The sequence below is a fragment of the Armigeres subalbatus genome, chromosome 1 (genome assembly GCF_024139115.2).
Source record: "Armigeres subalbatus isolate Guangzhou_Male chromosome 1, GZ_Asu_2, whole genome shotgun sequence".
Classification (NCBI taxonomy): domain Eukaryota; kingdom Metazoa; phylum Arthropoda; class Insecta; order Diptera; family Culicidae; genus Armigeres; species Armigeres subalbatus.
The window spans coordinates 202883194-202907939 of NC_085139.1; the positions used below are offsets into that span (position 1 = coordinate 202883194).

The 24746-nt window shown below is 40.6% G+C and overlaps 1 long non-coding RNA gene across 1 annotated transcript; it reads left to right on the forward strand.

The window, feature by feature from the left end:
- Positions 1 to 17911: 17911 nt before the first annotated feature.
- LOC134209954 (uncharacterized) lies at positions 17912 to 18414 on the forward strand. The gene is made up of 3 exons (XR_009978791.1): positions 17912 to 17976; positions 18057 to 18183; positions 18331 to 18414. It is a non-coding gene; the product is annotated as an uncharacterized LOC134209954 (long non-coding RNA).
- The last annotated feature ends 6332 nt before the right edge of the window (positions 18415 to 24746 follow it).

The following is a 24746-nucleotide window of genomic DNA, read 5'->3' on the forward strand; positions in this document are numbered from 1 at the left end:
ATTCAATGCGGCCCTATGAGACAAGAGAAAAAATGATTTGGAATTCTCCCACTTAGCGGCGTTAGTGTATATGAAAATACCAGTTTGATTCGATATCTCGGGATCTATGGGATTTAGGAAGTTTCCATTTTCTTCAAAGTTGTTCGAGGATTGGAAACCAATATGTTGAGAAACTGCTTAGTTCAGAATTTAGCCGTAAGGCGGCGCTAGTGTATATGAGTTATTAGTTTGGTTCGATATCCCTGGATGTATGAGATTTAGGAAGTTGCCGTCTTCTACAAAGATATTCGAGGATTGGAAACCAATAAAACATATTATGTTTAGAAACTGATTAGTTTAGAATGCATCCGTAAGGAGGCGCTACTGTATATGAGAGATCAGTTCTTCGATAACTCGGGATCTGTGGAATTTAGAAAATTACCGTCTTCTACAAAGTTGTTCGTGGATTTTAAATCAATATGTGAAAAATTGTGCGTTGAGTCGCCGGAGTGGCCTGTGCAATACATAAAAGTCTCCTCCATTCAGCTCGGTCCATGACTGCACTTCGCCAACCACGCAGTCTGCGGAGGGTCCGCAAATCGTCCTCCACCTGATCTTGTATATCAGGATATGTGGGATTTAAAAGTGCCGTCATTTACAGTTATTTAAGATTTGAAAACCAATGTGTTCAGAAAAGTGTACCATATGGCTACCGTTTTTGCCTTATGCGCAGGAGGCCTTGGGTTCGATCTCAGGCCCATTTCATTCTCCTACTTTGTATCTTTTTCTATAGTTTTCATGTTCCAGAAATCACTAGAACAGGAAATGGATTTCCTTACCGTTTCCATTTCAATCCTGTGCCTTAAACTTTACTAGTCTAGCAGTAACTGTTAGAATTGGAAATGCAGAAAAAACTTGTTTCTTACTTCCAATTAGAATTCCGTCTTTTGCGTTCCTAGCTAAAGTAGCTTCTTTTTGGCTAAATAAGATCTCTAACAGCATTTAATGTTTGTTGAGATTGGCCACTCGTTATTATTATTGAAATTATTATAAAGAAATTGATCATACTAGCCAAGATTCACATCGAGTTACGGTACATCGAGTAAGTCAAAGTGCACTGTATGTACCTCAACCCGAGCAGGAGCGACGACCTCGATAACTAAAATTGGTATGAACTAGTCGTGCCTAAGAGGTAAAATACCAAAAAATAGTACCAAAAAGGGCTGCAAAATGGTGGGTTGACATCAAGGAAGGAGCGCCCAACAGAGCTCTGGTCCCCACAAGTCCCTATCTCACGCTTCCACGGGTCGTCCGATGACAAAAGACCGCCAGCTAAGGGTGTACTTAGTTGGTAGTGCAGCCTGGGTACTGTTGTCCTTCTGACATCAGCTTGAGTCAAAAGGTACGCCTCGAGCGTCTGTTCATCAGGAGGTGCGGCTCAAACAGCGTCTGCCTGGTACCCAGCGGCTGATCAACGAAATGCTGTATCGCGTCAGCTATATCTAATGTGGCAGCCCCATCATCGATGTAAGTAACGCGACCCCGATAAGGTAGCTTACTGAAGCCTCTCAAATACCACGAAAAAATGGCCCAGATCCGGAGAACGTGAATTCCGAGCCGTGGACCCCACGACAAACGCTGCATTCAAGTATGACATCTATCACATCGGCGGCGGAAAAGCAGAGTATGGAGTTGGTTTCGTAGTGATGGGTAAGCAGATGAAGCGAGTGATGCGGTGCAAGCCCATTAGCATACCCATGACAACGGCCTACGGCTAGTAAATTTCGCTGCTGCCAGAGGGATGGCCATCAGCAGCACCTTCTTTGCACGAAAGAATATCCGAAAGCACATCTGGAGACACCCAAATGGTGAAACTTGCAACCAGATAGACCATGTTCTGGTGGCTGGGCGCCATTTCTCGGATGTTATCGATGTGCGGACATTCAGAGATCCAAACATTGACTCTGATCACTATCCCGTTGTCAGTAAAATTCGATCACGGTTGTCAACTGTAGGTATCGAACGAAAGAGCACAGCGAACGATGCGTTACAATATCCAGCGATTGTCGGCGGAAGGAGTATCGACTGAGTACCGCCAGAAGCTCGACGAACAGAAAGTGCAATCAACGTTAACGACAACATCAACGATCTATGGGAGTCGATCCATGGAGCGGTGAGCACAACAGCACGAGTTACAGGCACTGCATAGAGGCGACCCAGGACAAGTTGGTTCGATGTGGAGTGTCAGAGAGTGACAGACGAGAAGAACGTTGCCAGAAGCCGGATGTTGGGTACCCGATCGAATAGAGATCGGTACAAGGAAGCAGGATCAGCCGAAAAACGAACCCACCGCAGGAAGAAGAAAGAGTATGAAGAACAGCTTAATATATTTTTCCGAAGAACAAGTTATAAGTGAGGCGCAGGAAAAATGGAGCAAAACGATATGCGGAGGTTTTATGAGTCTGTCAATGGCGTGCGGAGAAAGACAGCGCCATCTCCCGTCATGTGCAACGACCAACAAGGGAATTTGCTGATAGATAAAACCGAAGTGGCTGCCAGGTGGAAGCAACACTTCGAGACTTTGTTGAATAGAGGAAGTGACAGTGCATCGGTGAACAGAATAAATATTAGCGACGATGAACAAGCTGTGGAGTCACCTACACTAGATGAGGTTAAAAAAGCTGTAAAGGAGCTGAAAAACAATAAGGCTGCGGGGAAGGGTCAGACCCCGGCTGAACTTCTCAAACATGGCAGTGAGCAGCTTCACGAAGTTCTGCACCATATTATGTCGAAAATATGGGAAGACGAGGAAATGCCTGCTAGCTGTTTGGACGGCCTCATTTGCCCTCTATTTAAGAAAGGGCACAGACTGGAGTGCGTCAATTACCGAGGAATAACCCTCCTTAATTCGGCGTACAAAATTATGTCCCGTATTCTGTTCAACAGATTGAGACCGCTTGAAGAGTCCTTCGTCGGTAAATACCAAGCAGGTATTCGTGAGGGCCGACCAACGACGGATCAAATGTTTACCCTGAGACAAATGCTTGATAAATTCCGTGAGTACAACTTGCAGACACATCTTCTGTTTATTGATATCAAGGCGGTGTACGATTCAGTGAAACGGAATGAATTATGGCAAATTATGCTTGCAAAATGCAAAATTGCACTTTGTGGAGATCGATTCAGTAATGGAGAAAACGAACTTTTTTGAATAACTCCGGAACGTAATGGCCGATTGGGCTAATTTTCAATAACGAAATAACAAGCAAATTTTCAATAAAATAAAATAAAAATAAGATTCCGCGTCGAATGCAACCTGCTGCAAGCAAATCGGATAAGGCTAAGTACAACAAAATGTTTCTCACGTTTTTTTGTACACACACACATACATACGTATAAGGTACACTGGGGGAAGTGGTAAAAGGGGGTAAGTGTAAAAATTGACTCGAACAATTGGAATTTTGCAATGTTTCGCAAATGCTTCCTTTCCTCCAGGGTTAATTTTGATAGCTGTGAATCTTAATATGTTCCTTCTTTGTTATCATTGTGATTGAACTAATGTACATAAGAAAACGCCTGATTAATCCACCTATGGGCACTGTTAAACCTCTATAAAAAGCTGCATGTATCCGCAAGTAGGCTCCGCCAAAGCGACCGTGTGCCGCTCAAAGCGCACAAGCCCAAGCCCTGGTGTTAGGTGGGACGCTAAACAGCCCTGACACGACGGCCCTCCGACGAGACAGGAGGTTTGCGCAGGCCCAATAAGCCGCCTGGAAAACCAATAATTACGAACAATATAAGAGATGATGCGACTCGATATAATCGGCAAAGACCTAGGCGACGAATAAAGGATCACGATTGGAAGCTTGGAACATGGATCTGCAAGTCGCTAGGTTTCGCAGGTTGCGACAGGATGATCTACGATGAATTACATGGACAGGAGATTTGCTGGACAGGACAGAAAGTGTGGAAAAGCGGGCATCGGGCGGCTACCTTCTACCAAAGCTGTGGCACCACCAACGAGCTGGGAACCGGCTTCATAGTGTTGGGTAAGATGCGCCAACGCGTGATTGGGTGGCAGCCAATCAACGCAAGGATGTGCAAGCTGAGGATTAAAGGCCGTTTCTTCAACTTCAGCATAATCAACGTGCACTGCCCACACGAAGGGAGACCCGTCGACGAGAAAGAAGCGTTCTATGCACAGCTGGAGCAGACATACGATGGATGCCCACTGCGGGACGTCAAAATCGTCATCGGTGACATGAACGCGCAGGTAGGAAGGGAGGAAATGTATAGACCGGTCATCGGACTGGATAGTCTGCACACCGTATCGAATGACAACGGCCAACGATGCATAAACTTCGCAGCCTCCCGCGGAATGGTAGTCCGAAGCACCTTCTTTCCCCGCAAAAATATCCACGATATCTTGGAGATCACCTAACCAAGAAACGGAAAACCAAATCGACCACGTTCTAATCGACGGTAAATTCTTCTCCGACATCACGAACGTCCGCACTTACCGCAGTGCGAATATTGAGTCCGATCACTACATCGTTGCAGTATGCCTGCGCTCAAAACTCTCGACGGTGTACAACATTGGGCTTAACATTGGGCGGCTGCAAGACGGTAGACTAGCCCTAGACTACGCGCTGCAGCTGGAAGTGGCACTTCCAACGGAAGAGCAGTTAGGCGCGGCGTCTCTTGAGGATGGCTGGGGAGATATTCGATCCGCCATTGGTAGCACCGCAACCACTGCACTTGGCACGGTGCCCCCGGATCAGAGAAACGACTGGTATGACGGCGAATGTGAGCAGTTAGTTGAGGAGAAGAATGCAGCATGAGCGAGATTGCTGCAACATCGCACGAGGGCGAACGAGGCACAATATAAACAGGCGCGGAACAGACAAAACTCGACTTTCCGGAGGAAAAAGCGTCAGCAGGAAGATCGAGACCGTGAAGAGACGGAGCAACTGTACCGCGCTAATAACACACGAAAGTTCTATGAGAAGTTGAACCGTTCACGTAAGGGCCACGTGCCACAGCCTGATATGTGTAAGGACATAAACGGGAACCTTCTTACGAACGAGCGTGAGGTGATCCAAAGGTGGCGGCAGCACTACAAAGAGCACCTGAATGGCGATGTGGCAGACGAAGATGGCGGTATGGTGATGGACCTGGGGGAACGCGCGCAGGACATAATTCTACCGGCTCCGGATCTCCAGGAAATCCAGGAGGAGATTGGCCGGCTGAAGAACAACAAAGCCCCTGGGGTTGACCAACTACCAGGAGAGCTATTTAAACACGGTGGTGAGGCACTGGCTAGAGCGCTGCACTGGGTCATTACCAAGATTTGGGAGGAGAAAGTTTTGCCGCAGGAGTGGATGGAAGGTGTCGTGTGTCCCATCTACAAAAAGGACGATAAGCTGGATTGTAGCAACTACCGCGCAATCACATTGCTGAACGCCGCCTACAAGGTACTCTCCCAAATTTTATGCCGTCGACTAGCACCAATTGCAAGAGAGTTCGTGGGGCAGTACCAGGCGGGTTTTATGGGCGAACGCTCCACCACGGACCAGGTGTTCGCCATTCGCCAAGTACTGCAGAAATGTCTCGAATACAACGTGCCCACACATCATCTATTCATCGACTTCAATGCCGCATATGATACAATCGATCGGGACCAGCTATGGCAGCTAATGCACGAACACGGATTTCCGGATAACCTGACACGGTTGATCAAAGTGACGATGGATCGGGTGATGTGTGTAGCTCGAGATCAGAGGCATTCTCGAGTCCCTTCGAAACGCACAGAGGGCTGCGGAAAGGTGATTGTCTTTCGTGTCTGCTATTCAACATCGCTTTGGAAGTGGTAATACGAAAAGCAGGGATTGACACGAGTGGTATAATTTTCAATAAGTCCGTCCAGCTATTTGGTTTCGCCGACGACATAGATATTATGGCACATAACTTTGAGAAGATAGAGGAAGCCTACATGAGACTGAAGAGGGAAGCCAAGCGGATCGGACTAGTCATCAACACGTCGAAGAAGAAGTACATGATAGGAAGAGGTTCAAGAGAAGACAATGTGAGCCACCCACCGCGAGTTTGCATCGGTGGTGACAAAATCGAGGTGGTAGAAGAATTTGTGTACTTGGGCTCACTGATGACTGCCGAAAATGATACCAGCAGAGAAATTCGGAGACGCATAGTGGCTGGAAATCGTACATACTTTGGACTCCGCAAGACGCTAGCGATCGAATAGAGTTCGCCGCCGTACCAAACTGACAATCTTCAAAACGCTCATTAGACCGGTAGTCCTCTACGGACACGAAACCTGGACGATGCTCGTGGATGACCAACGCGCACTTGGAGTTTTTGAAAGGAAAGTGCTGCGTACAATCTATGGTGAGGTGCAGATGGCAGACGGTACGTGGAGGAGGCGAATGAACCACGAGTTGCATCAGCTGTTGGGAGAACCATCCATCTTTCACACCGCGAAAATCGGACGACTGCGGTGGGCCGGGCACGTAGCCAGAATGTCGGACAATAACCCGGTGAAAATGGTTCTCAACAACGATCCGACGGGCACAAGAAGGCGAGGTGCGCAGAATGGAGAAGACTCTTATACACCGCACAGGCCACTTCGGCCTTAGTCTGAATGAATAAATAAATAATAATGTTTTACATATGAAAAAAATGTATGTGAGAGAAAAAAAAATAGCACCGGTAGGTGAATATATTCCATAATTCACATTTATTTATATTTATAACAAATTTTGCTGATGAATGCGTTTTTTTGTGCGAACAAATTGGTTAAGGACAAGTGCTTAAAAATAGGAGATTTTGTACGTGTTTTGCGCACTCACATACATACAAACACGCACACACAGACATCACCTCAATTCGTTAAACTAAGTTGATTAGTTTACAACCCTGTAAGCCCATTTTTTTCTATAAAAAGTTCATCTTTGGGGCGAACCTATAGATTTCACGTACACTTAATGCTCGAGAAGGCAAAACCAGCCCTCCACTAGCTATTACGAGAATTCCTTGGGGACCTATTCCGTTAAGCCAATGAAATTATTCAACAAAAGAAACTCAGAGTAATTACCGTTTTGTTTTAGTTATATGTAACTACTCATCACAATTGAAGGTCAAGTTAACATGGGTTTTCCACTTACCCCATTCCACTGGGTTAAGTGGATAAACAACTCCTTATTTTTAAATCTTTTTCCATCAATTTCAAACAACTAAAATGGTATGAATTACCGCACAGTTGGTGCAAAATTGACTGTTTTTGATAACCCATTTTGATTGAATGCTTTTAGATCATTTAAATTGGTTTTACACTAATTCGAACATGCACTATCGATTTTTCCTTTTCCACTTCCTCCAGTGTACCTTAAATAAAGCTTTGTACTCTTTTGTGATTTTTACTAATAATATACCACAATTGATGATGTGATGAGCGGCAGGAAATGAATACTTGGTATTTTTTATTCAAAACTAAGAAGATTATTTCGAAAAAAATACGAATGTTTCTATTAAGGTTTATTAGATTTAATAGACTTTAAATCGGGTACTCGATTGATTCGAGTACTTCAATTCGATACTTACTTGGTATCGGATATCAAAGTATCGATTCCTAAAGTACTTGGTATCGAATTGAAAGTATCGAGTATTTACTCGTATTTACTAGTATCGATTCATCCCTACCTTTAACACCTAATGTTCCTCAAGGCAGCAAATTGGGGCCCATATTGTATTGCATTTTTACTTCTGACTATGAAAGATGATCTGGGATATCACTTTGTAGACGGCATTAAGGATGGTGAATGCTTGAAAGTTCTCACACTCCAGTTTGTCGCCTTTCTTGTAGATGGGACATATTACCCACTCCTTCAACTCCTCCGGTAGCTGTTCAGTTTCCCAGATTGTCAGAGTTTGTGCAGGCAAGCGGCCAGCTTTTCCGGGCCCATCTTGATGACCTTAGCTCCGATACCAACCTTACCAGCTGCTTTATTGGTCTTTAGCTGTTGGATGGCATCCTTAACTTCCCTCAAGGTGGGGACTGGTTGGCTTCCATCGTCCGTTGAACTGACGTAGTCATCTCCTCCACTGCATAGCCTTTAACTGCATGTACGCTCAGCACCATTTAAACATGCCTCGAAGTACTGCTTCCACCTTTCGATGGCCAGACGTTCGTCCGTCAAGACGACACGAAGCCTGTGCTTCTGATAGAACTTGCGTGTTTCTTGAGAACGGCGCAGTGGTTCCATCTCTTCGCATTCCGCTCAGTGATATGTTCAGTCTTTTGTTGGCTGTTTTTTCAAGATGGAGCATACTGAATGATGAATTCAATTCAAATCCGGTGAGTTGGAAGGTCATTCCCTTTTGTTCCAAAAACCCGGAAAAAAAACAGTCTGAGTAGGCAGTGCGCGTAGATGGCAGCAGTTCAAAATTGCTGTCACGATTTTTTCAGTGAATATGGGGAAAACACTTTGTGAGCTTGTTTTACAGTAACGGAGAATTTATGCTGCTAGTGCTGGTGATGCCTCTAATGTCTTCAGTCGATTATCGTCTTCCGTTTCTGGCGTCGGAGGAGTAAGTTCGACATTGCACTATGGTCCAGGATACAGATTTACGCGGAAAGATTAATTTTACGCCAAAACTATATTTTTAAGAAAAAACAGTTGTTCTACAAAATTGTTCGAAATAGTAAGGCCATCATTATGGTTTTACCAAAAATAGGGTGGCCCATCATATAAAAAAAATAAGAAAATATTTTTTTATTTATCGGAATATTTACATGTTATGTTCTACAAAGTTGTAGCGCATCTTATTGATGATGATGATGATGGTCCGCCACATACCCCTACAAAGGTTTGAGCTGGACGAGTTATCTTTAAGATAATTAAATAAGATCAATGTAATCGGTTATGCAAACAAACGATCCGATTGTATATACAGATATAAAATCCAAAATAAAATTCCATGCTGTACAGCAAAAATAAATTGGTAAAATGAACTATAGAATTACACCCTGAATTTTCGTAATCATCAGTAGTGATACATGCAGCTATCAAAGGCTAAACCTGTGAAACCTCTCGCACAGGTTTCAAAAGCTCCGCCAAATCGCGTTCTAAATCACAAACCTTGATCGCACTCTAAAACTCACATGTATCTCTCAATATGAATAATTAGGTTCGACAACCAAACGCCAAAACCTGTGTAACCGCTCCGTCGATAACAAAAGTTTCGGGACATCCGCGAGTACAAAATAATCTACCAGATGGTTTACTACTAATTCAAAAGCATTATTCAACAGTTCGAATTATACAAGTTTTCATTAAATTCAAAATCATTCATATCTGTAATCCGCGCGCGATACTCAAACTTTTGTAGACTACACAAAGAAAGGTTCAGAACTAAACTACGTCAATAAAATAAAATCCATCATCATCATCGAGGCGAACGTCATAGCTTATTAATGCCTCAATAAATGATAAAAAAATAAAAAACTTGTCCATAATAAATCATCCATTGTAAAAACTTCGTCAAGATACATCTGTTAACGGGTAAAAAATTTCCGGGTAGCTGTTCAAAAGGCAACTTTTACGTGTGAAATGCATTGTCTCTTAAACTGCGTTAGTGTGACTGCACGTTTGATGTGTGAATGCATCGAATTTAAAACATTGACACCTTTAAAAACAAAGAATTTTGTGAAGCGCCATACAGAAAATAGGGTGTTCTCACATTATCCGCGTGTCTAGTATTATATCTATGAATATCACTTCCTCTTTCAATTCGATCACACAAATATCGAGGCAGCAAACCGTTTATTACTTTAAAATGAACACCATAGTCAAGTACACTATTCTTTGCTTCAATGATAGCCATTGTAAAACATCCAAAAGGAAAGTTGAAGAAGTGAATCTATCACATTTTAAAATCAAACGCATTATTTTATTTTGTAAGCGCTGCAATCTCGATATTTGTGTTTCGTTAGCCAAGAAAAGGATGGAAGGGCAAAAATCCAGATGAGGAGAGATGATTGATTTATACAAGAGTATTTTGCTACCAATAGTCAAATCGTGTTTTAATCGACAGAGAATTCCATACTTCTTGGCTATTTTCTTGATAACATTGTCAATATGTATGTCAAATTTTAGCTTGTCATCAATAATCACGCCAAGATATTTAATATCGCGGACGCGATCAATTGTCTCATCATCAATTTTAACAGAGACATCCTCATTTACTCGGGTTCGCGAAATTACCATGTATTTTGTTTTATTAATATTCAATTTCAATTGCTTGTATTTCAACCATCTACTTAGAGACTGTAAATCCTCGTTCAAGCGTGAAACGGCATCTGCTAAATTTTTAGCTGCAATGAATATCACGGTGTCATCAGCAAAAAGATTTATATCACAAAATCGTAAGACTCGTCGCATGTCATTTATGTACATAATGAATAAAATGGGCCCTAATACACTTACATAATACATTGTGGCACTCCGAGCGTGTTCTCCACGGGACTAGAAACAGAATCATTAAAAGCAGTCCTTTGAGATCTGTCAGACAAATAGCTTTCAAACTATTTGTATGCAGATCCCGAAATTCCAAAGCGCTTGATTGTGCTCAACAATAAGGGCCGAGAAATTGTCTCAAAAGCGCGTTTTAGATCCAAGAACACAGCAACAATCGTATCTTTACGCTCTACATTTTCCTTCCATTTAGCTAATACCAAGTTCAATGCGGTTTCACAAGAATGACCTTCTCGATATCCCGATTGTTCCGGTATCAGCAAGTTATTACCATTTAAATACTCAAGCAGCTGGCCTTTCACAACAAGTTCTAAAATTTTCTCTAATGTGTGCAACATATTGATGGGACGAAACTCTTCGGCTTTAATCGTCCCAGCAACTTTTTGAATAGGAATCACTAGGGATTCCTTCCAAACTTGTGGCACGTGCCCAGTTTGTAAAGATTCATTTATCAGGTCCAGCAGGTTGTGTCCGATGACATCAAAGCAGTCTTGTATTACCTTGGCATTAACATTATCGACTCCAGCCGTTTTTCCAATTGAAAAGTAAATATTTTCAAGTTCTTCTAATGTTATTGGGTGAAATCCATCAAATCTACAATTAAAATCAATCGGCTGTTTTATTTCGTCAGGCTCATCGACTAACGCAATGGACTGGTTAATCAGTGAGACACTGTTGACGAAATATTGATTGAATTTATCTGCAATAACTTGTTCTGACTGTTCTAATGTGCCATCGAAGGTTATGGATCGCGGTTTACTACTATTAGGTTTTAACAAGGATTTCAATATGTTCCATAACTCTTTGCTGTTGTTTTGATGCTGATCAATTTTCCTCTGAATATATTCGCATCTTGTTTTTTCAACATTTGCGAATATTTATTACGCGCGACCTGGTACCTTGTCCAATGATTAGCATTATTACTTCTACAAAATTTTTTGTACAATTTGTCTCTTTTACGTTTGAATCGTAAAAGATCCAGATTGTACCAGCTGTTCGAATTTTCAAAGATACATATTTATGTTCAATTAGATTATTGGTACAGGTTTTCAAAACGTCAGTAAGAACAGCTGATTTTTGATCTAACGAACCGACGTTTGTTTGAAAATCCACGTTCCTGGCGACAAGACCCGAGATAGCTTGTTTAGAATATTTTCTCCAGCACTTCAATTTAATAAGATTACTATCATTATCACTATTATCATCTACGTTAATTACTAAAGTTTCATGATCGGTTATTTTCAAATCACATATCGTTACAGTACTAACGGAATCAAAGTTAGAATATACATGGTCAATTAAAGTTCTACTGTGCTGAGAAATACGTGTATAATCGACGACCTTCTGTTTCAAATCAAAAAGTCTGCCAATTGTTTCAAATGATTCGAATTGTGGATGTCACACCAATTGATATTAAAATCGCCAGCGAGTATATTTAATTTACTAGGATCTATGAACATCTCCAACCAGTTCTCTAAAATTTCAACAAATCGCTGGTCGCTTGAACTTGGAGAGTGATATAAAACACCATAGTTACCCATCTTCATGCCACGTTCAACTGCAATGCCTAAGAACCAGTTTCTGTCACAAACTTCGTTCAATTGAAGCTTGAATTGAACCGATTCTTTGACATAAATAGCAACACCGCCAGTATGTCTTGAATGTGATAAACAAGCAGCTACATTGTAACCCGGGATACTGTACTGTTCAAAAGCATCACTATCAACAATATGCGTTTCTGATAAAAGACTAAAATGGACGATTATCTTCTACAAGCTGACGTAATGCAACGTAATTTGTAGAGAGACCAGCAATATTTAAATACAAAATATCGAATTTATTCACATTTCCACCAGAACTTGGTTGCTATTCATTGAAATGTAAGCTGCTCTTTTTACGATCGACTAATCTTTTATACACTTTGCATTCAGTACTGAATGCTCCGTGGTTAACGTCCAAATTTGTTTTACGTTCTTGATTCATTTTAATACAATTAATACATTTCAATACAGTTGACGTGCATTCAGATGTCTTGTGAGCTCCACTGCACTTAGAGCACGCGATAGCGTTTTTGCAATCTGTGCTCATGTGCCCAAATTCTCCACATTGGAAACACCTAAGAATACTAATCTCAGGAACAACAAGGCACCGATCAAACCTTATATTTACTTTCTTCGCGGTCAACAAACAGCTATGACTGTCTTTATCGACTTCAATCACAACGTTGTACTTGTTGTATTTGAAACGAGGATTTTCAAACACCCGTATTACTTTTACATCATTGATAGCGATGTCTTCATTCTGATCTTTTAAAATCTGAATGAAGTCATCGGAGGAAAGTTTCTCGCTCATGCCCATCACTTTAAGCCTTGGCACCGATGAGGGAACAACAGCATCGTAATTTTCACCCAACTCGTTTTGAATGCCATCTTTCATAACATTAATACTAAATCCAGTTGCACACTCAGCAATTATAGAGCCGTTTTTCCCGTTCCTAAAGTTACTGATTTTGTGTGTTTTTGGATCCAATTTGGTGGTCAAAAATTTCCGAGTATCATCACTACTCAGATTGGACTCTTTCGGTTTTATCACTATAACTGGACGAGCCTTACGAGCAACCTTCACATTATTAGCGGTCGTACTTGACTTATTTTTATCACTACTATTACTTTTATTCCCAGTGCACTTTTTCTTAACAACATCCGCGAAACTAACCTTTTCATTGAAAACATCATCAGACGCGTCGTCTGCTTCCTGAACCTTCCGCTTTTTACCTCTGGGGTTAAGTGCCGACTCCGAAGTCGAACGAGATGAACCTTGCATTACATTCATTGCAGCTACTGTATTGATCGCATCAAATTGTAAAAATGAACTTTTCATATTGTTCAACTCTTTTCCAATTAAATCCCGAAAACCAGAGATTGCATTGTCTAAGGCATTTTGTACCTTTTTCACCAATTGCTCCATCCCGTCTTTCAACACGATCTGAGCAGCAATATTGTCTCGAATGCCACCGATCGAATCCGAAAGTGAAGAAATTTTCTTCATCTCTTCTTCAAACTTTTGTGCATTCGAGAACAGAACATTCTGCTCGCCACAACACTGGCTTGATAAACATTGATCACACTTGAACACAACATTCACATTCTCCGTGACCAGCTTTGCCAATGGTTTGGTCATGGAAGTGCACTTGTAGTGGTACACTTTAGCGCAACCACAACCCGAACAACTCATAGGCAAATCGCTGGGCAGGACCCCCATACCGCACTCACTGCACTCAACCATCTCGCTACTACCTACACACAGCTCAAACGATACCAATGCAGACGACACAAAACACAAAGAAACAATAAAGGCGCAAAATGTTACCGGCCGCCAGCTGCTGCTGGGGCAGAAAATCCACAATTAAACGAAAATAACCAGCAGCGACAAGCTGTCGGCTAGTTATTTCGATGCAGAAAACACTTCGGCACACAAAGAAAATATATTTCCCGCGGCACTTGATCACTTTCACACGTTAATTGATTTTAATTTATCACTGCACTGCAGAAACAAACTACACCGTTCACCGTTCACCAAAGAATTGGGGCTTTTCAAAACGCGTGTTTTGCTATAAGAATATCGTCTGTATCTTCTTCCGTTGTCGAGTTATATTAATTTATTTGAAAAAACATGATTTTAGTAAAATTGATAAAACTTGAGATAAAAAAATAACATATCCCCAATTTTTTGACATAATAAAGAATATTAATTTCTCTTTCAAATGCCGTGTAAATATATTTTTTGGTCTGCCCTAACCGGAGATATCAACTTATGAAAAAAATGTAATTTTGACAGAAAAACAATTATAACTTTTGATCGGAAAAAGATATTGAGCATATTTACCCATCAAAAGTTGCATTTTTTGAGCTCTAAAAGTCACTAAAAGACGACTTTTTCGAGAAATGTAAAACAAAAAAAAGTAGATCAAAAATACAGTTTTTTTGAGGTACACCCTAATCCAATTAGGTAAAATTGCTCTAAATCAGCCAATTTAAGAGCTACAGAAAAAGTTTGTTTTGCAAAATTGATTGGAATAAGCTACGCTACAACTTTGTGGAACATAACATGTCAATATTCCGAGAAATAAAAAAAATATTTTCTAATTTTTTTCATATGATGAGCCACCCTATTTTTTGGTAGAACCATAATGATGGCCTTACTATTTCGAACAATTTTGTAGAACAACAGTTTTTTCTAAAAAATATAGTTTTGGCGTAAAATGCATCTTTCCGCGTAAATCTGTATCCTGGACCATAGTGCATTGGCTGCAATCGGAGGATCCGGAGGCGGAGGCGAACGAACGCTATATTACTTCGATGGTAACGATGATGACAGCACCGCGACTAAACAACAATTGCATAGCCTTCAACACCAACAGAGGGCACTCTTGTTTGGTGAGAACATCACAACCTCCACGATGTAATCCTCAAAGGACCATTTGGATAGGAAGAGTGGAATCGCCAACTTCCTATTGTTAACATCTCGTGGATAAAGGGCGGGCTCTTCTCCCCATCTATTGGGTCAATCTGGGAATCGAGGGCTAGATTATATTATTGTATGTACGAACTTTCTTCTGGAAGGAGATTCTCTATTCATCCCGTGGATTCGCATAAGTGTCTCTGCTTATGGAACCACTCCACCCATTTTTGGCCCTTCATACAGGAGTTTGATGAAATACAAACAATAATATAATCATGATCAAATTGTTTGTCAGATATGGCCAGTGCTATCGGCAGGTGCCTTGCTACAATAGATGGTAGTATCATCATCATCATCATCAAAACCCGGAAAAAAGCAAACAAAGACTAAAAGTCTTTTTTTACATGAGATGACTCCCAGTCTTCCCCAAATATACTTAGGGTAATCTATCCGATAGTTGTGGGTGTACCAATAGTTGCGGTAGTGTATTCTACGCAGAAACTACGGATTGAACGAAGCAACCCGCTACGTTGATCGATTTATTGACAAATAGTAACACAAAACATTAAATAACAGACGTAAAATTCAATCAAATTCGGTAAATATCGTTATATTTCTTTATTATTTAATCACCTTTGCACCAATAGTCGCGGTAGTGCTCCTATAGTTGCGAGCTCCATTAGAAAACAATGGGATTCGCAACTATAGGAACACAAATTAAAAATTACCGCAACTATGGGAGCAGTGTACCAATACTTGGAGGACTCGTTTTAGGTGGAAAATTCACATCCTTGGGGATTTAATGCATTCTTACAGCAAAGAGGATTAAAAGATATTTGGAAATAATCCGTAAGGTTAGTAGAATGAATTATCCTAAAATAATAAACGATTCTATAGTGTTGGGACGTGCTTAGTTCCTCCACTATTGGATCATTTGCCCTATAGCCTGCTGAGTTTTTATGACAACGTATCTCATGATCCAGTCAATTATTGTCTGTTTTTGCTCTGTAGAAGCAAACTGTCAAAATCTGTACGGATAATTTGCAGACACCCTGTATACGTAGTCCTAGAATTCAGCTCCAACGGTTAGGGTTGCACCGTGTTTGCCATTAGTGTTTTATAAGGATGATTTTACTCGGTAAATGCTCCACGTGTTCCGTGTGCAGTGTATGCCTTTGCATACACTCTTTTTGCAACATAATGGTGTAAAATAACTTAATTGGCCCGTGTGATCTGCCGGTAGACAGATAAACTATTCGCACCTTCTAATGCACACTCTATAAATCAAATGGGAGAGTCTCTCTCTGCGATCGATCGATCGGTCGGATGGAGTTTTTGCGTCATCTTTGCCAATAGGTCACGATGCCGCTGGCCGTAGTCTCGAAATGCAGTGAGCAGTCACCAACCAAGCCCTATTACCCTCTCGGCTTCATTTTGCTTCATAGTTGGTGTGAAGCGCATGGTGAGAGGTCTGACGATGCCGTCGATCACGACAAGTGATCAGGAAACCGATCGATGATCCTTTGCGCACGGAATGAATAAAGTTGCATTGGCTGATTTTGAGCCAACATCGTCGCGTCGTATACCTACATGGGCAGACATCTGATCAGTGTCGTTGTCGGAGGCTACTGTGATGAGTAAATTCATTGTCGTCGTCATCTTTGCCCGTTGGCGGCTAAAACCAGGTGGAAGGCAAATGTCATTGGTCACTGGCAAAGTGCAACAGTCGAGCCTGCAGAGAGATGAGTGCAGTGATTGGACCGCTTGCGATAATTTGGAAATTTTAGTTAAAGGCAAAACGAATTAACATTCACTGATTACTGTCAAGTTAAGTAATGATGATAATAATTTAACTGTAAAATAGGGTCAACCAACTCATAAATTTGCACCTGAAAAATAATATATGAGATGACCTTGTCAATACTGGATCCAGTAAGAGGTAGCTGAATAATCAAACTGAGCATAAGTGAACGGTTTCGAATGAATTTAATTATGCTTTTATTGTTATTATTATTGTTTCTGTACATATAATTATATATAGATTATACAATCAAATATTCATTTCATCTTTTGGGAAAGATAAGAATTATTGATGTTCTTGTGAAATTACCAGTTTGCTAACGGTAAAACGCCACGAGTTTATTGTCAAAAATAAACGTATGTTAGTGGCTCGAAGTGTGAACTCATTCCCATGCGTAACGACTTCAAGTAACAACCAAGCTGATCGCTGCAACCAACAATGAATCTGTTAATAAATGCCACTCTTGACCCCTAATCAAACCGTGAAATCAAAATGCAGTGAGCATTTCTAGAGAGGAATATAATCAATACAAACTTATGCACGACGAATTCCAATGACCTTTTGGCCCTTTCATGTGGATGCAGCACTGCCATGCGCTACGCTGCTCGGTGGGTGCCACTATCTAACTGTGCCATTGACAACAATTAGTTATTCAGCTGCACTGAAAGCACTTCGGAATGGCCATCAAGCAAACACCTGACGGCGACCTACATGGACACCGGCTACACATTTGGAAAGTTCAATTAGTCAGCATGGAGCTGATCCACACGAGCCCGAAAATTAACCATTCAAGCGGCTGCGCATGGGCATATATCGATTGGAGTTGACGCGACTCTTTTTGGATAATCGTTGCTTCTAACACTGGCATGTCTCGTTGTCCATGGGAATGGTAAATTAAGCTGTTGATCGTTGATCGAAAAAAATATAAACTCCATAATTAAGAGAACTATTTCGAATGAATTTCTAACGAAGGAACGTCTTTCTATTAATAAATAAACTATGGACATAAACGGTAGAACACATTTTGATATAAAACACATATTTTCATGTGTTTTACCGTTCTATTGTACAAAGAAACTAAGACTGTAATTTTGTAAGCAAAATTTACGTTTATTTGTAGAACATTGGTCCAGCTAACTACACACCACCCTTAGGTTAGCTTGATCGACAGTGGCGCAAACAACGGTAAGAAGGAAGTGTCCCATGATAATAATTCTCATTCAATCGTTTGCCGCTCACGCCCAAGATGGTGTTTAAAATTTTAGTTAATTTTGGTACGGCTGGATGACGTGTTATTGGTTGGGTGCACGCGCAAACAATGTCGCCAATAATAACGATGGGACGACGTGGGAAATGCGACGACGATAAACACTGCAGCGCTCAGTTAAAAAGGTATGTTTATGAGTTTTCACTTTACAAAAAATACAAGTAGCGAAGTAGCTGTGCTTCATTTTAATCGGGATTGATGGATATGCCAAGTAACGGGGGATAGCGACACACTTTTTAAACGTATTTTTGCCTTTCTCGTTTCTATTTCAGAAAATATCGAAGAAAGTAGAAAACAAATTTTAAAAATGAGAGGCTCTTTAAGATCACTTTTGCATGTTGAATATTTAAATGGCGCATTACACCAGGTGGAAAAACAACCTTTTTTATAACTTTACTTTTTCACTTTTACTAGTACTAGTCAGAAAAAAAATAAAATTCTGTATATAATTTATATACTTCCGATACATTAGCAACGGAATTAAATGCGAGTTAGAATTTATCATGAACAAATTCCGAACTCATGCTAATGATATTCCGAATATCTACTATTAAAATATCACACTCATAATCATTATCACATTAGAAAATTATGTGATAGTAGAAACAACAAATTAAATCATTTTAATTCACCTATTTCTCCTATTTCCATTGTGTTATTCATTTATCCACGCACGAAGCCAACCCCATTATTCCGTTTCAGAATAGATGACTGCCACGGTTGCATTAGCAGTCCAATAAACTCGCGGCTATAGTTAATAGCTTGCTGCCAAACTGGAAAAGATCGTTCCACGACCACCAAAGGCATAAATTCTATGCAAATCCGATAATTTACATACATACTCATACCGATCGCCCGCTCGAATTTGCATTCCAACCAACAATCTTGCCAAATACCAAGGCCTACGAATTGAAATGCTCTTTTTTGTCATAGTTTTTTTTTAAGATTTCTAGTAATGAAAACGAGAACCAACCAATCCAGTTTTTATTAATTGCATGCATCATTGATACGCCGAGATCAACGATGATAAGAAGATATCCGCTTCACACATGGTACCTTTACAGTAAACTTGTTAGATCACGGAAACGTTTGCTCCTGGAATTTGAAATGGCTTCTCAACATGGGTAGAGTTGGTTGAAAGACAAGGCCAACAAGGGGTCATAAATCCGGACATGTTGGCAAGCAGGCATAATCTTTTACAGTTATCGCAAAGATCAAACACCTATTTCCCTTCAAGCTGTCATGTTTTGTCAATGAATTTGGTGAACTTATACTAACTCTCCCTTTCGATTCGGCGGAGGTTACGCCTGCAAAAAATACTGCCTACGGAGCAATGACGTTGTGATAAAACGAGGAACATTCAGTAAAGTTTTTCTTCTGAGAGGTACGAACATTGACTAGTCAATAAAAACGGCAGTAAACTTATAATTATTTTTTTTTAACAACAAAAGTGACGCATTACTTGAGGAATGATGAATAAACAGGAAGCTTGTTTCTGTGTAGCTAATGCCCTTCTCTCTTGCAATTGGTGTTAGTCGACGGTCTAGAATTTGAAAGAGTACCTTGTAGGTGATGTTCAGTAGGTGATCGCGCGATAGCTGCTACAATCAAGCTTGTCTCCATTTTTATAGATGGGACAAACAACACACATCCACTTCTCCATCAGAACACCATGTTACCAAATCTTAGAAATTACCCTCTTGCCAGTGCCACCGTATTTTAACAGCTCCCCTAATAATTTGTCAATCCCAGTGACTTTTTCCTTTTACCCCCGTAACGCTGGATAGACACCTTTGCGTGGTGTGTTACGGTGTAAGATCAACCACGGTCACATTGTCAGCTACAGACAACGAATACCTTCCCCAATATCCAACTTCGTGGCACTTATGATGGTGTCGCTGAGTCCGGGGCCTCTCGTTAAGTAAGTACTACATCAACCCTTCCATTCTCTCCCAAGTTACGGTGAAGATGGGCGTGGAGAAGGAGTAGTCATCCTCATGCTTTTGTGACTTTTAACCTAGATTGAAATCAAGGATCACACCCACCTTGATTTCTGCATTCTGAATAAGGATTTCAAAAGAAAAACATGAGTATCACTAGTGACCAATCTACGAAGTACACCGTAACTATGCTATGATATGCTAATCCCAGTGACTTTGTCCTTTTAAACCGACCTGGATTTCCCGGAGATTCCGAAAACACGTTCGCAGTTTTCCAGCAAGCAGAAAAAATGCCACTATTGATAGATGCTTGGATGATAAGAAGTATCGGGGTCACCATAGCGTACAAATTTCTTCTCAAGAGAACCGAGGAAAATCCGTCCCGGGTCCCGGAGTAACGCTACATTCAAGCCTTTAAGCACTGATAACCACCGTTGCGCCCATGCCAATGGCGCCATGAACTTGGTTGACAGTAGGAGCGGTGTTCACAGCGTTCTCAATATCAGCAAATATATTATATTAACAATATGGTTCACTTCGAGCTTTTCCATACAACGAAATGGCGAACCATTTGCCGGTGATAACAACATCATCTAGCGAGCAAAGAGGAATCTAAACGTGTTTTCTTCTTCTTTATTCTAGCTAATCTTCCTGCCAATTTACAGTGACAGTCATACTGTTGAAAAGTTTTCATACGACAGTGCAGGGATGTCCATACTTTTCTGAATAAATCGATCATCAACAGATCGTTTTTTTCTTTTACACTTTCGATAATACAGAAAAATAAATTGTGATCCGACTGCTCCAATAGAAGCTGTTCCCAAGGGGCGGGTCGCTGAGCACAATACAATTCGTGCCCAATTAAATACATGTGCCTCTGATGTGCCTCGTTGTGTCACGATGTGCCAAATTTTTATTTGACAAAACACTGTTCGAGCATAAACATGATAGATCACGTGACTTCTGTCAAAATGATAAAACATGCAGGAACAAATTTTTATTTCGCCCGTCATGCAAATAAAATACTATACCTAATCGGAAGGATCTTAGAAGCAGTTTTAGTAAATTCAACGGGCCTAGAAGATGAGCTGCTATAATTGCAGAAACAGTAACACAGGAGATTGGGCTAGCACCGCATCGCATCATCCTAAAGGACCCCAATATAATTTTCAGGAAAAAGATGATGTTTCCACCGGATGGCTCTGATTCCAACCATCAACAGCAATCCCAGTGACTTTGTCCTTTTAAACCGACCTGGATTTCCCGGAGATTCCGAAAACACGTTCGCAGTTTTCCAGCAAGCAGAAAAAATGTCACTATTGCTAGATGCTTGGATGATAAGAAGTATCTGGGTCTATCGGGTCCAAATTCATCGGATTGATCAGAAGACAGAAACGGCAAGGTTTGACAGAAAATATAACTCAAATCCGGCCGTTTCCATTGCTGTTCTGTTGCATTGAGTAGGGGGCTATACTGGTAAACATTAAATATTCCTTTTCCATCGTTTTTATGCTATTTTCCTCTTCCATCATTTTTATACATCTGTTGATAAATTCCATTGTTCTTGATATGTTCGAGTTCACAGCTTAGCAACCTTTTCAAAGAGCATTGAGTTTCGAAAGGTACCAGCAAGGGTACGAGGCACGAGTCTCCGAATTCTTCTACGAAAATTCAACGGAATTACTTTGAAGAAAAAAAAAACTATCCATGAAGAGTTCGAGAGGCGGAGGTGCAAATCGTTTTCCACTCGTAATAAATCAATCTTACTATGAACTATTATTTGTTTTTGACCACATAAACACAGCAAATCCCTAAGCCGGTCCATTTATTTTTGCAAAGACTCGTCGGATTGGTATTCATATACGCTATCGTTTAGTCCTCGGTTTAGTCATGCCTCTGATGTGCTCTGATCATAGCAATAGTCAAAAGTTAATAACTGCATGATATCTCAGGTTTTGATTTACAGTTTAGAAGTCTCGATTAATTATTCCCGTTCGCTAAATCCGGATGATTCGCCCTGAAAATTATCTGTTCATTCTGAAAACAAAAACAAACACATGTTTACAATATTATTTGGGAAAAAGCAAGAGTAGAATGACAACATTTGGCAGGGTTGCCGAATTTTGACATTTAGAAAATTTAGTGTCAAAAGTGTGCAACAGTGTGCCACAGTTAGTGAATTCATTGTTCCACATTGTTCCAATATACGGTGAAAATGTGTGCTTGGAACAGTGTGCTCAGCGTCCCACCCCTTAGCTGTTCCGCATACAAGAAAATGCTTCCCTATTTTTTGTTGTGATGCCATTTTGAAGTGTGTGTGTGTTTACCGATCCTCATATTTTGAAACATTTAACGAACTATAAATTAAATCTATTTTACACTCGATTCCATGGGAGTCGTACACTTATTACACCTCCTCCTTCCATGTAAGATTTTTTTCATACAAATAAGTGCCATAAGTGTTTACGTAATATGTGTACGACCCAGAGCCGTAGCTTGACCTCCCGGCGCCCTTGGCAAAACTTTATTGAGCGCCCTTAATATCTTGCAGATGTTCTAAACATGCGCGTTAAAATCAGGATGATTAAAAATCAATTAATTGCGTGGTGTAAAATTTCTTTATGAATTCCTTAAGCTCCTATAACCTTTATATATTCCATTTTAGAGGTAGGAAGTAAGAAATTTTTGGATTCCATAAACCTACGCAAATAAAAATAACTTAAACCGGTAGTGCGCAGATTTTCGACAAAACAAATCTGAACTTCCTTGTTTTGAATTCATGCACTATTGATTAATAAAATGTGTGCTTGTCGGTGCTTGGAGCTCTATCGGTCCTAGACGAATAAAAAACCCTACTTTGGAGCGGATTGGATGACGTTCAGAAACTCCATATTGATTATGAAAATCCAACTCTAGAGTGGCTTGATGTAATTCTAAATACTCATCCTTGTTTAAAGCTTAATCAGTTCATATACATAGAACCAAGAGGAAAAATCAAACTCACATTATCAATGCTCATCGAATATTCAAAATCTTCGCTTTATCTGTTCATCATTGAGCTCATCACAAGTTTCTGGTTTAATTGAATCAGCAATATTACTGGACCAAATGTGATCATTATCAGACCTTAAATAGTTTGTCTACGTAAAATGATTAAATTTATCTCAAATCCCACAAACTCCCTTTCACTTCTTCCGTGTATACACTTTATACGCAGTCTACTCTGTGTTTCGCCTTTAGCATATTGAAAAGTCGCCTTCTAGGTCTCCCTCCCTAGAAGCCTGTTTTTTGCTCCTTGCCATTTGCATTACCTGTTCTTATCATTTTGTTCTTAATTGCGCTATTGGAGGATCGACTGTTTATTTTTATTTCAGCTTAAACTGGCTTTCAAGTCTTTAAAGATTGAAACAAGATTTGTTTTGTCCAAAGAAGGAGTCTGGTATGGCTGTCATTATGTTTTGTACTATTGAGTTTATTGGTAGCCATACAAGACTCCTTTTTTTGGACAATTATAAACCCTGTTTCAATATTTAAAGACTGCGTAGGCAATGTTTTAGTTGTTCTTACTTCCTTGTCTGTCAAATTAATGATGAAAAAGACAGTGAAGGCGATGGGCACAAATCCCAGGTATCTGGCACCCCCAATCCTACTCACTACGTTTGACAATAGCCAACATCTTTGTGTTTCCCATTGTTCGGTTGAAATTGGGTTTCCCACTGACAATTCTATTTTGTAAACAAACCACTATTCCGAATTGATTTTTTTTTTTCAAATTATTTTTCAATTATTTTTCGAGAACTTGTACGAAAGTATGAATCGAGGTGTATTTCAACAAGAATATTGATATCATTAATAAATTTTCATATTTCGATCGGCCTGGCGCCCTTGGCGGGGGCCAACCTGGCCAACCACACGCTACGGCGCTGGTACGACCCCATGATTTAAACTTAAGAATGTTCAACTTATTTGCTCCATAATTCAGAATCCTACCTGCACAAGGTACTGTCTATGCCTTTGCTCGTTTTATATCATTTTCACCCTCGGAATTGTTTATGTTGCATTCGCAGTGTTGGTGACTCAGAAAAGATGTGACAAAGATGGCGTAGCTTGTCATCCCCGTGGTTGAATATGAAGCTGATAACGAGAATAACACTCGTTATTGGCGCGCTTGGTACTCATGATTGAGTCTAACAGAATGGTTCCGAAGTGAGACTGAACAATGATTGGTAAACTGCTCCAAAGCAGCTCTTTTAACACGTACGTCCCCAACCCCCATTTTACGACAAAACTCAAAATTAAAAACCATGCAGCTCAGCCAATTTCTAACGGATTTTCAAGCAATCTTCTGGAATCGATCACAAAATTCCTATAGTTTTAGGAACCGAGGTTAATTTCGTGCAATGGCCATGGTTCCGCATATATTCCGGGGAGTACTGGGGTTACCTCCCTCCCGGAAAAAATGGTCACTGGCAGATCGGCTTCGAAATCCATCTTGCGACATGTCAAACTTCATGATTTTGCAAAACAAGTACACTGGAGTACATTTCGGCGATTTTCGATCGAATTGGCCACCCTCCGGGTACTTCCAGGGCCTGATTCCCTTGGGGAAGTGGCCAATTTTCGCTCAATCTTGGAACCCATCTTGCGACATGTCAAACTTCATATACAAAATTCAGTACAAATATTCATGTTGGGTTGGGTTTGCAGAAACGGCTTTAAATTCTGGAGTTAAATTGGAATTCAAGGAG